Here is an 11,506-nt window from a genome sequence, read left to right on the forward strand (position 1 = left end):
TTGGTGCTGGGAACGTTGGTCCACTCCGCCATGAAGTCGGCGAGCGCAACACCCTTAATGACCCTGGTGGTGCTGAACTCCAACTGGAATGCCTGCAACTCGATGTTCCATTCGGTGACCCTTCCTGCAGCGTTGGGGCTCCGGAGCACCCTCTCCAGCGGGTAAGCCGAAACGACCCTTGTGGGGTGGCCTTGGAAGTAGTGGCGCAGCTTGTGGGAGGCGACAAGGAGCGCAAGCAAGAGCTTTTGCGGCATGGGGAAGCATGCATGCACGTCACGCAATACCATGCTAACGAAGTACACCGGGTGCTCGACGGCGGCAAAAGCATTGGCGCGGTCTTGTACCTCCTGAGGCTGGAGGATCTCAGGAGCTTGTGCGTTTGTTGGGGTAGCTAGAGCCTCAGGAGCGTCGTACTGAGGAGCCTGGTCATCTGCTGGCGCCGTCGAGGCCTCTGGAGTGTTGTCTTGAAGCTGCGCTATCTTGACCAGGTGTGCGGTGTCGCATGGCAGGACCTTGGCTTGGCGCTCCTCTCGGATAGCCACCAGCGCTGCGCTGGCAGAGTGAGGCGTGGCGGCCAGGTAAACCACCAGGGGCTCAAGAGGATGCAGCGCCACCATCACCGGTGGGCTGGTGAGGTATCTCTTGAGGTCTTGGAATGCTGCATCAGCCTCCAGAGTCCACTCGAATAGGCCCTTCTTTTTCATCATCTTGAAGAACGGGAGGGCGCATTCCCCTGGGTTGGAGATGATGATCTGGTCATTGCGCGGAGTCGATGATCTGGTCAATGCGCGGAGTCGATGATCTGGTCAATGCTCGGAAGCGGGAACAGGTCTTGAGGGCAAGCCTTGTTAAGGTTGGTGAAGTCGACACACATGCGTTCCTTCCCGCCTTTCTTGGGGATAACGACCGGGTTCGCCAGCCATTCTGGGTATCGCACCTCCTGAATGACACTAGCTTCTTGCAGTTTGCGGGTCTCCTGGATGATGAAAGACTGCTTCTCTATGGACTGCTGCTGTGCCTTCTGCTTCATCGCGCGCACATTGGGGCACACCCTCAGGTGGTGCTTGATTACCCCCCTCGGTATCCCGACCAGATCCTTGGGCTCCCGTGCAAAACGTCCTTACTCTTGAGCAGGAAGCTAACCAATGCCTCTTCTTGATCCGAAGGGAGGCTAGCGCCTATGGTGAACATGGAGCCCGATGCCCCATCCTTGTCGACCGAAACCTGCTTCGTCTCGGCGTGATCTTGGGAAAACAGTTGCTTCTTCTTTGCTGGCGCGGCCGCCGGAGCCTCTGGGGCTCCTTCCTCCTTTGGTTGTGCGACGGCCAACAAGGCCTCATTGGTGTCACCGGCCAGAGTGAGGACACCGTTGCTCCCTGGCATCTTCATGAGGTTGTAGGCTGGATGAGTCGCTGCCATGAACTTGGCTAGGGCCGGGTACCCGAGGATGGCGTTGTACGAGAGGCCAATGCGGGTGATATCAAAGTCGATGAGCTCGGTGCGGTAGTTGTCGCGAGTGCCGAAGGTGATGGGGAGGCGGATCTACCCCAAGGGACAGGTGGAGCATCCACGGCCCCAGAGAAAGGCTTGGTGTGCTGGAGCCGGCCATGTGGCACGTGCAACAAGCCAAAAGCTTCCACAGAGAGCACATTGAGGCTAGCTCCACCGTTGATGAGGGTCTTGGTGACCGCCATGTTGCGGATGGAGGGGGTGCAGAGCATCGGGAGTGCCCTGCGCCCGTGGTGGTCATGGGGTGGTCTCTCAAGTCGAAGGTGAGGTCGGCCTTGGGTGCCGCCCATCCCGGAGGAGCTCCCTGTTGTACATGGGCGGCACCCACCTGGCGGAAGAACTGCTTGACATGCCGGTTATGATGACATGTACCTACGGTAGGGTAATAGGCCTGACCTATGCGCCCTTCCCAAGGACACTGCCCTAGAGTCAAAGACACACTTAAAGCTCAGTAACACCTACTGACTGGAATCACCTCAAAGTACAACTCACTCGACTAACTATTCCACTCGGATAACCCAATTCCATTCGGCCAGGATGAAGCCACTCGACTAGACCAGAAACCACTCGAAGTACAGAAGACCTAAGGTCACCCAGGATGGCAACAGTCAGGCATTCACTCTGTAGTCCTAATGATCATTTTTTGTTCATAACAACTAGCGTTACTAGTAACCCATGTCTTAATGTATATTTAACCCTATGTAACGGGGGATGGTTGGGGTCCTGTGCACTCTATATAAGCCACCCCCTCCTCTGAGACAAGGGTTCGCACCCCTTGTAACTCTCACGCACATTCCAATCGACCAAGCCTCCGGGTACCAATACGTCGGGTTGTTACTTCCTCCGAGAAGGGCCTGAACTCATAAACCTTGTGTGCACAACCTCACCATAGCTAGGGCCTTGCCTTGTAAGACTTAGTACCACGACAGTTGGCGCCCACCGTGGGGCAGGCGTCTTAGCGACTTTTGGTGAGGTTGCAATTTCTCCGGTCTCCATCAACATGGTTTCTGGCGGTGATTTGGCTATGGGCCGCGAAATCCGTCTCGGTGCACTCGTTTTTGTCGCTAACGACTCTGCCTGGCTTCAGGAGGCCCCCCTTGACATCGAGGCCCTTCCCATCGGCGGGGCGGCGCACTTTTATGCGAGTGCCTGCGGCAGCCGTCGACTCAGTATCGGCCGGCTCCTGCATCGTCCACTCTCCCCGCTGGTCGCCGCCGCAAGCAATCCGGTCGGTCACGGCTCCATCGGTGGGTGAAGCATGCGGTGGCCCGTCAATCAGCCACCCCTCAGGTTGCGGCGGTCGAGCACGATGATTCTTTCTACGGACGATTCGATTTGTTGACTAGTTCCACGGACACTCTTTCCGAGTGCGGGAGCTGCGACCCCGCAGCAGAAGTTCTCATGGCGAACACTCGACGCAGCCTGCCTGGATTTCGTCGCAGTGGCGGTGGCGGCGATGGCGATGGTCCATCGTATGTTCATGATGAATATGAACCCCGAGCCCTCACTTCGGAGCAGATGGAAGAGCTGCACTGGTGCAACATGGAGGCGCTCCATACCCCCATCGAGGGGGAGACATCTGAGGCTCGGGCCTTGGAGGCTGCGCGCCTAGCCACATTGGCTGAGCGCACACGTCTGGAGAATCTTCAGCGTTCACTCGACGAACGTGCTCGCCAGCAAATCCCCGACTCCAGTCGATGACGACTACAACTATTTCCGACTGAGGTATATCGCACTCCGATCCAAAATCTTACAGCTGCAGCCCGTATAGCAGAGTCGATTCAGCCGTCACAGTCAGAAGCTGGAAGGGGCTTGCATCAGATCCAAGTGCTGCTCCGAGTAGCAGGGGAACAAAACTCAGTTGTTTCTCAGTCGCGCAACAGGATCCACAGAAGATCTATAGTTGCCGACACAGTTCAGTCGGCGCAGCACAAGATCGCCTTGCCCGCGTGACAACCGGGGGCACCGCCAGGATCAATACCTGGATCGGGGCCATGGACAGTATGATCAGTGTTACACCCGTGATGATCGCCGTCGAGTGCCCACGCCCTCTCCGAGGGACGGATTGTACGCGCCCAGCGGTATGATGATAGACGCCCGTATGGTGACGAGCGGAGGGTTCCAGTCGACCCAAGAGAGCCTGGGTTTAATGCAAGATCGCTCCTCGTGCAGGGTTTGGTCGATAGGAATCGAGCACACAGAGAAGCGCAGAACCGTCCGAGTGGAAGTAGAGTACATGTTTCCGGACCCGAGTGTTTTAGCAGAGCCATGAGAGCTGCAGAGATCCCTCCCAACTTCAAGTTGGCAACGGGAGTAAGTAAGTTCACCGGTGAGTCAAAACTTGACACTTGGCTATTAGACTACCGAGTGGCGCTGCAGATTGGCGGTGGCAATGATGATGTAGCCATGAAGCACCTCCCCTGATGCTTGAAGGATCAGCCAGAGCTTGGTTGAATCAGTTGGCTCCTGGCAGTATTTTCAGTTGGGAATGTCGGCGTTCTAGGAATGGGGGTCCCCAGAATTGCCTGCCTGTGGCCCACGGCGTGGCTCCTCCAGCGGCCCTGTATGGCCCATCTTCACCAGCAAACATTCAAGACCCTCGCGAGGGGCCAAGCCTCGCTAGGCGGATGACGCACGACCTCCTCAGAGGCGGCCTCACCAGGCTGGCTCGCGACAGGTGGAGAGATCAAGGAAAGGGGTACCTGGCGAGGTCCTTGTGACGCAAGCCATGACGACCAAGGCCAGGCGGGCACCAGCGTGTGCAGTGTACTCATTTCCTCTTTGGTGCTAAAGGGGCAAGCGCAGGCGAGGAGTCCCGAGGCATCAGACATAGGTTTCCATATCAGTGCAACGAGATCAAGACCAGCAAGACGGAGGTCACCGTGGAGCCCAAGACGGCGTCACCGCCATAGCCTTTGGTAGGAGAAGACCACCTTTAGTCAGGATAACTTGTACTAGTTGTCCCTCTTCAAATTTGGCCGTTGTGGCATCCCTTCCCGCTCAATATTTGGGAAGAGGACCAGGGCCTCTATAAATAGGGCTAGCCACCACCGTAGAAGGCAACTGATCCACATCTCATCTAGAGCTCATCCAGAGGCAGCCCATCTAGGACTGGATCCATTCCACCACCATCACCAGCTCCTCGATCACAAGAACACCTCTCCTCGGGAGGCTGTTCTTCCCTTGTAACTGTTCATCCTCAGCCCAAGAGGCAATCCACCACCACCATGCTGGAGTAGGGTATTACACCACATTGGTGGCCCGAACCAGCATAAATCTCGTGTCTCTTTATTCTGCGAGTTCGACACATTAGGCCTTCAGATCGCGGTGAGGGCGAAAGCTAGAGGGAGGAGAGATCTTCATGCGCACCCCAGTGTTTGAACCTCAAGGGTTTTGCTGGAACCCAAAATCCGACATTTCACGCGCCAGGTAGGGGTGCGCTGAAGCCTTCGTCCCATCGATCCGCGCCCCATCGCTTCACCGCATCCATATCCGACGCTCATCGAGCCCGCGCTGAGCGCCGGGCCGCCCTCGCCGCTCACGTCACTTAGACGGCTACTGTCGGTGGGCCTCCCTGTCGTTCTCCGTCACCCGCTGCAAACGCCGCCACCGTCCCGGCAGGAAACGAGCACTAGGGCCTTGTCACTGCACCATTCCGTGCGGAGGGACGGCCGCACCGCCACTCCGTCTTTGACTCCGGCCATCTCGTCGTCCCACGCCCATCGCGTGCCCACGGACGTGCAGGCCGTGCTACTCATGGCACACAAGCTCCTGCGCTACCGCTCGGTCGACGACCTCTACAAGGACTGGCTCGACCACATCACCGATCTCGACAGCGCCGCAGGGGGCTCCCCTGCGCCATCTCTATCGCTGCCTCGTCCACCCCCTACTGCGGGAGACATGGCTCACAGAGCGCCTCCACCACCACCGCACCAAGATGGCGCCCTGGCACCAAGACAGGCGGCCCCGTGACGAGACCCTCCGCGCCAGGCGCCAGCGTGTGAAGAAGGAAGCTGCCAAGAAGTTCCCCGACCGCAAGAAAATGCTCCACCGCTCCTAGCTCCGCCACGTCAAGACCGCCCGCCGCGGCAAGACCGCGCGCCGCTTGTCGTGGCGGCACGAGGACACCAAGACCAAGCTCTGCTTCCACGACGGGCCCCGGTGCCCACGGCCGGCTACCGCGCCTTCACTCCTAAGCTACGTAGCGTCGTCTGGCCGGGCAAATTCAAGTCGGACCTGCCTCCTTGCTACGACGGCACCCCCAACCCTGCAGAGTTCCTGCAGCTCTACGAGATAAGCATCGAGGCGGCCAACGGCGACGTGAAGGTCATGGCAAACTGGTTCCGTATGGCTCTCAAGGATGGTGCCCGCTCATGGCTCCTGAACCTGCCTCCGGGCTCGATCTCCTCCTAGGATGAGATGTGCGACCACTTCGTTGCCAACTTCCAGGGCACTCGCGACCGCCCACCGGCCGTGGGCTACCTGCGCCGCATCAAGCAGCAGCCAAGAGAGACCTTGCAGAAGTACCTCCAGCGCTTCAACAGCGTTCGCCTCAAGATCCCCAAGGTGACGGACGAGGCCATCATCTCAGCCTTCTCCGACAGCATCCGCGACATAAAGATGAAGGAAGAGCTCGCCATACACAAGGAATTATGCACAGCTTTGGAGCTGTTCAACATGGCAACCAAATGCGCAAGGGCTGAGGAGGGATGCCTTTCCCTCCTTGAGCTCCCAGCCACTGACCCAGAGGAGAAGAAAGCCAAGGCCAAGGACGTGAAGCGCAAGGGAGTATCCGTGCTCGTGGCAGAGCCAGACATGAAGCGCGGCCGGGACCACCCCTGGTCTTCCAAGAGCAACCGATCGTTCTGCGCCTTCCACAACCTGCACAGCCACAACACCAATGACTGTCAGGAGCTTAGGGCCATTCGAGATGGACGCTCCGGTCGACGCCCCGAGCACAACGACCGGGGCTACAGCCAAGGAGGAGGATGAGGCGGAGGACGCTGGGACGACCGCGGCCCTCATTAGGAGTGCCGCAACCGGCCTCGCAAGGACCGCTGGCAGGACCAGCCTCGTGAGTGCGCCTGGAGGGATCAGCCTCGCAAGGACCGTCCCTAGGGTAATTCCGGTCTTCCTCCACTGTCGCCGCCGCCAAGAAGGAACGACGACCACCAACAGGACAAAGGGGTGGGGGCTTCCAGGAACCACGTGCAATCTCTTGCATCTTGGGCAGAGCTTAGGCCCCAGCATCGCAGCGTATCTTCAAGCAGTTTGCTCGGGTGGTCCAAGTGCGCCATCACCTTCAGCTCCGCGTACCAGCTCAAGTGCGCGGCCACTGCTGATGCTTTCCCGGTGCTATGCTCGCCCGTCATCACACCCTCATCGATGGTGGTGCAGAGCTTAACGTCCTGTCCGTCGACACATTCGACAACCTCCTCAAGATGCCAGGAAGCGGCGGAATCATCACAGTCCCCTGCAAAGAAAAAGACGCGGTGTGCTCCCTCGAGCGCGCCTTCCAGGCTGCAGCAATCGAACATCCCGACAGTAAGGGCGAGTGCCCTCCTGAGGCCACGCCCAAGAAGAAGAAGCAGCTACTCCGCACAGGGCCTCAGGGGAGCGGCACCTCTAGTGGTGCCACATCAGGACCGGCGCTCGCGCCTGGGGCGCCTCCCTCCCTCGCATAGGAAGGCGCGCCCAGTGCCCTCCTCGGGCAGGGCTCGGGGGCTATCTTCTGGAGGGCGTCAGACCTTGCTAACGTCACAAGGGAGGCGCTCGGGTACCACGTGGAGGCGCGCTTCACAGCACGACTTCCTCAAGAAGACCCCGGTCGAGGAACGCCCGATGCTCAGGAGTTCATCACCAAGACCGCTCAGGCGCTGCAGGATGCAAGGGCCATGCGCGGCGAGTGCCGTTCACCTGGCACAACCCCACATCCAGGTGAGGATGGTGGGCTGCGCGTCTGCATCGACATCCCAGGGCTCAACAGGGCCGCATCTCAGGAGCGCTTCTGGCCCTTGCGCGTGGGATGCTGCGAGTGCCCACCTCACAGCTATGTTCGCATGCCATTCGGCTTGCCGAACGCGGCTGTCTCCTACTACAGGCTCATGCAGGGCACCCTGGCAGCTCATGAGGCCAGGGGCTAGGCGGTCCTGAGGGAAGAGGAGCCAGAGCCTCCAGGATCTCCTGGGAACCGGCCTCCGGACGACGCCTACGGAGCGACTTCTTCAGCACATGCCTTCAGCTGCACCGACACCCTTCGACAACGGAACCAGGTGACATTTTCCAAGTTTGTTTAGCTGGGAGCACCCCTCGGGCTGCATCATTCCCAGGCCGCGTGGGCCTGTCCCTGCGACGTGTATCCTATTTACGTCTTTAAGCTTACTGTGTTAGGGGCGCCCTCGGGCTACATCATCCCCAAGCCTCTCGGGTCTAACCCAGTGGCATGTATCGTTCTTGCATTTGTCTAACTAGCTCGCTTCCTATGCATGAGTTATCTATGGTTATCACCTGCCCGGTTTACATCTCGCGGCCTCCCGCATCACTAACCGATTTCTTGTCTGCCCCGCGACGGGAACCCCGCCTAGCGGCACGTCGCTTGTGCTCGGGTCCGTCCCTACAACGCTGATAAATCTGAGCGGTCGAGCTCTGACTCACGGCACGCCCCGTGCACGTCACCTCACCAGGCCCTCAGTGCCTCCATCCTCTTGCAGAGCAACCAGTGGCCACCTGCGTCCCTCCTCGCCCTAACTTGCAGGAACTTCTCGAGGGCAACAGTAGGCGGTGCCACGGGCTCCCTCTTCCCTCATGCGATTCACTTGCACGTTAAAAGGGGGGCTCCTGAGCATCGCGACTCAGGAGCTCTTACTGGCTCTCTAGCCCTCACCCCCTGGCCTTGACCACGGCATCGCGACCTGGCATACCAGCGGCGGCTGAGCTCGCTCGAGGGCCGGGACCTAAGGACGTAGGGCACTTAGAAGAGCATGGGGAAGGGGGAGTCTTGCACGGGCCTGACCTAGCTACACCACGGCCGTCGACGCGCGAGTTCGGTGCAGCTCAAGGAACCGGCTCTGAACCGCCAAGATAAGTTTCACGCCCGGATCAAGCACCACGGCACAGGATTTCTACTCGTGCGGCCTTGTTGAGGCGATGCCGCCTCCCTTTCTTACAACTTGGTGACTGCTTGCGTGCGAAAGGGGACCTCCTGAGCATAGCGCCTCAGGAGCTCTTACTGGACCTCGGGCCGCTCACCTCCTGGCCTTGACCACGGCATCGCGACCTAGCATACCAGCGACAGCTGCAGCCTGCCTGGGGACCTGCACCTGTTGGCGTAGAGCACCAAGCTGGTGCGGGGTCGGAAAGGGGAGACCGAGCCGAAACAAGACACGCATTCGCACATTTTCATAATAAGGATAATATCAACAAAAGACATACAGACCCTTTACATACCCTCGCGGGGTCCGTCTCTGTCGGATTTCGGGTTCCGGCAGACCCTCGAGGTTCGAACACTGGGGTGCGCGCGGAGATCCAACCCTCTACCGGCTCGCTCCTCGTCGAATCGCTAGGACCTAAACTACCAAACTGAACAGCACAAGAGACACAAGATTTATACTGGTTCAGGCCACCATTGTGGTGTAATACCGTACTCCAGTGTGTGCTGTGGTGGATTGCCTCTTGGGCTGATGAGGAACAATACAAAGGGAGAACAGCCTCGCGAGGGTCTGTTCTTGGCTGGCGCGATGAACTGCTAGGGGGAGTTCAGTCGCCTCTCTCTCTCTCTCTCTCTCTCTCTCTATGTGTGTGTGTGTGTGTGTGTGTGTGTCTTCCTATCCTTGTTCTCTCGATGCCCCTACCTTGTGGGTGGCTAGTCCTATTTATAGGCAAAGGCCCTGGGCCTCTTCCCAAATATTGAGTGGGAAGGGCGCCAACAATTGGCCATTTTGAAGGGGAACAGCGGGTACACTTATCCTGACTAAAGTTGGTCCTCGCCTGTCAAAGGCTTTGGTGATGACGCTGGCTCGGGCTCCACAATGATTCCTTCCAGCCGTTGGGCTGGTCTTGGTCTCGTTGCACCGAAATGGACGCCTTTGCTTGATGCTCTCGCCTGCGCTTGCTCCCTTTGCACCAAAGAGGAAAGGAGGACACTGCGCGGGCTGGCGCCCGACTGGCGCCCTTGGTCGTCATGGCTTGCGTCATGGGCACCTCGTGAGGTACCTGCCTTGAACTCTCCGCCTCCTCCTGAGCCAGCCTGACGAGGCCGTGCCTGAGGAACTTCCTTGTCGTCCGCCCCGCGAGGCTTGGCCCCTCGCGAGGGTCTCGAGCTTGCATTGATGAAGATGGGCTGTGCTGGGCCTCCTTTGAGCCACGCTGCAGGCCGCAAGCAGGCAAGTCTGGGGACCCCCGTTCCCAGAATGCCGACAGTAGCCCTCGGGCCCACGGCGCGCCCGAACTTGGCCGAACAGAGAGGCGAAAGGGCAAGTGTGAAGCTTCGCCGGCCCTAACAGCCTGCGGCCTTGGACGCCGCGTGGCGGTTGATTGGACGTGGGCGGCACCGCTTCCCCACGACGCCTTGGTAACCGCTCGGATTCGACAAGTCCCTGCATGCAAAGAGGGTCATGATTACCGGTGATCGTGGAGGCCGACGGTTGGCCTTCGCCGGCTATAAGTACGGAACGACGTGCGCCCTTCCAGTCTATCCTTCTGCTTCTCCTCCTTCCTGGGCCTTGCTCCGTCTTGCTGCAATGGCTCCGATCCGCCGGTTCTCCGCGGAAGAGAAGGGAAAGGCTCCCCAAGAGGATCCTGATCCGCTTCCTCCGAAGAAGCGGCTCGCCCTCTGGCGTCAGGGCGAGGGCGCTCACCAGGAAGTGTCAAGACCCTGGTGTGAGCGGCCTCCACCAGGTTTCCCTCTTCCCTTGTACGCGTACATTGGCGGCTCTGAGGGAGTCGACGCCGAACGCCACGAGCGGCGCCGCCGCCGACGCCGGGGGGTCACGAAGGTGTGCGTCTTCCCCCCTGGAGTCCACGCCGAGGGCTCCTGCCGAGAGTTCGTGCTTCACGCCGCCACACCACCTAAGTCTTGTATTCGTCTCCCTTCTTTCTTCGCCTCCGCCGTCCGGCAGGGGGAACCCCTGGGGCTCTGGCTGCAGCACGCCGGCTGCGGCACCCTCGCGACCGGGGCAGAGGTCACGGTCGCTGCCCCGGGCAAGGTCTTCATGACTCGAGGCTGGGGCGAGGTCTCCCGGGTCTGCAGGACGAGGGGCGCCCTCACGATCCATCTGGAGTACGACGGTGCTTCGGTGATGTTCTTCAAGGTCTTCGATGCGGAGGGTTGTCGGCTGGAGTGCTGCCCCGGGAGGGGCGGTCGGGACCCTGCTGCGGTGAGACAGAGGCCCGCCGATCGCTCCCTTGGCCGCTCCTCAGGCGACGGAGGCGCCGGAGGATCCAGCGACTCCGCCGAGCTCTTCGTGACGCCGGAGATGAGCGACGACAGCTACGAGCCCCCGAGCCTGCGCCGTCCCCGGAGCAGGGCGGGCTCGTCAGGCCGTCACCGCCTCTGATCTGGATGGGGTTGGCGCCGGACTGGGCGGCCCACTGTTGATGATGGCATCTGCCGGGATGCCCCCTGTAGTTAGGACTACTTAGGATTCGCGCCTTTTGTTCCTGCGAGGGGCCAAGAATATACCCCACGGGGGCTTGTAAGATGTTTGTAGCTCCGTCTGTCAATATGATCCTTATTATGAAGCAGTGCGAGATGCTCATTCCGTTTTAGCTTAGTTTCCTCCTTTCAGTCCTCACGAGGGCTTGATGCTCTGCGCCGACAGGTCCCAGTCCCAAGGCGGCTTCAGCCGTCGCTAGTATGCCAGGTCGCGATGCCGTGGTCAAGGCCACGAGGTGAGTGGCCCAAGGTCCGGTAAGAGACCCCGAGTCGCGATGTTCAGGAGGTCCCCCTTAGCGCTCAAGCATCCATCATTCGGTGAGAAAGGAGAGCGACGTTGCTAAC

The sequence above is a fragment of the Triticum dicoccoides genome, chromosome 2A (assembly GCF_002162155.2).
Source record: "Triticum dicoccoides isolate Atlit2015 ecotype Zavitan chromosome 2A, WEW_v2.0, whole genome shotgun sequence".
In the NCBI taxonomy this organism is placed as follows: domain Eukaryota; kingdom Viridiplantae; phylum Streptophyta; class Magnoliopsida; order Poales; family Poaceae; genus Triticum; species Triticum dicoccoides.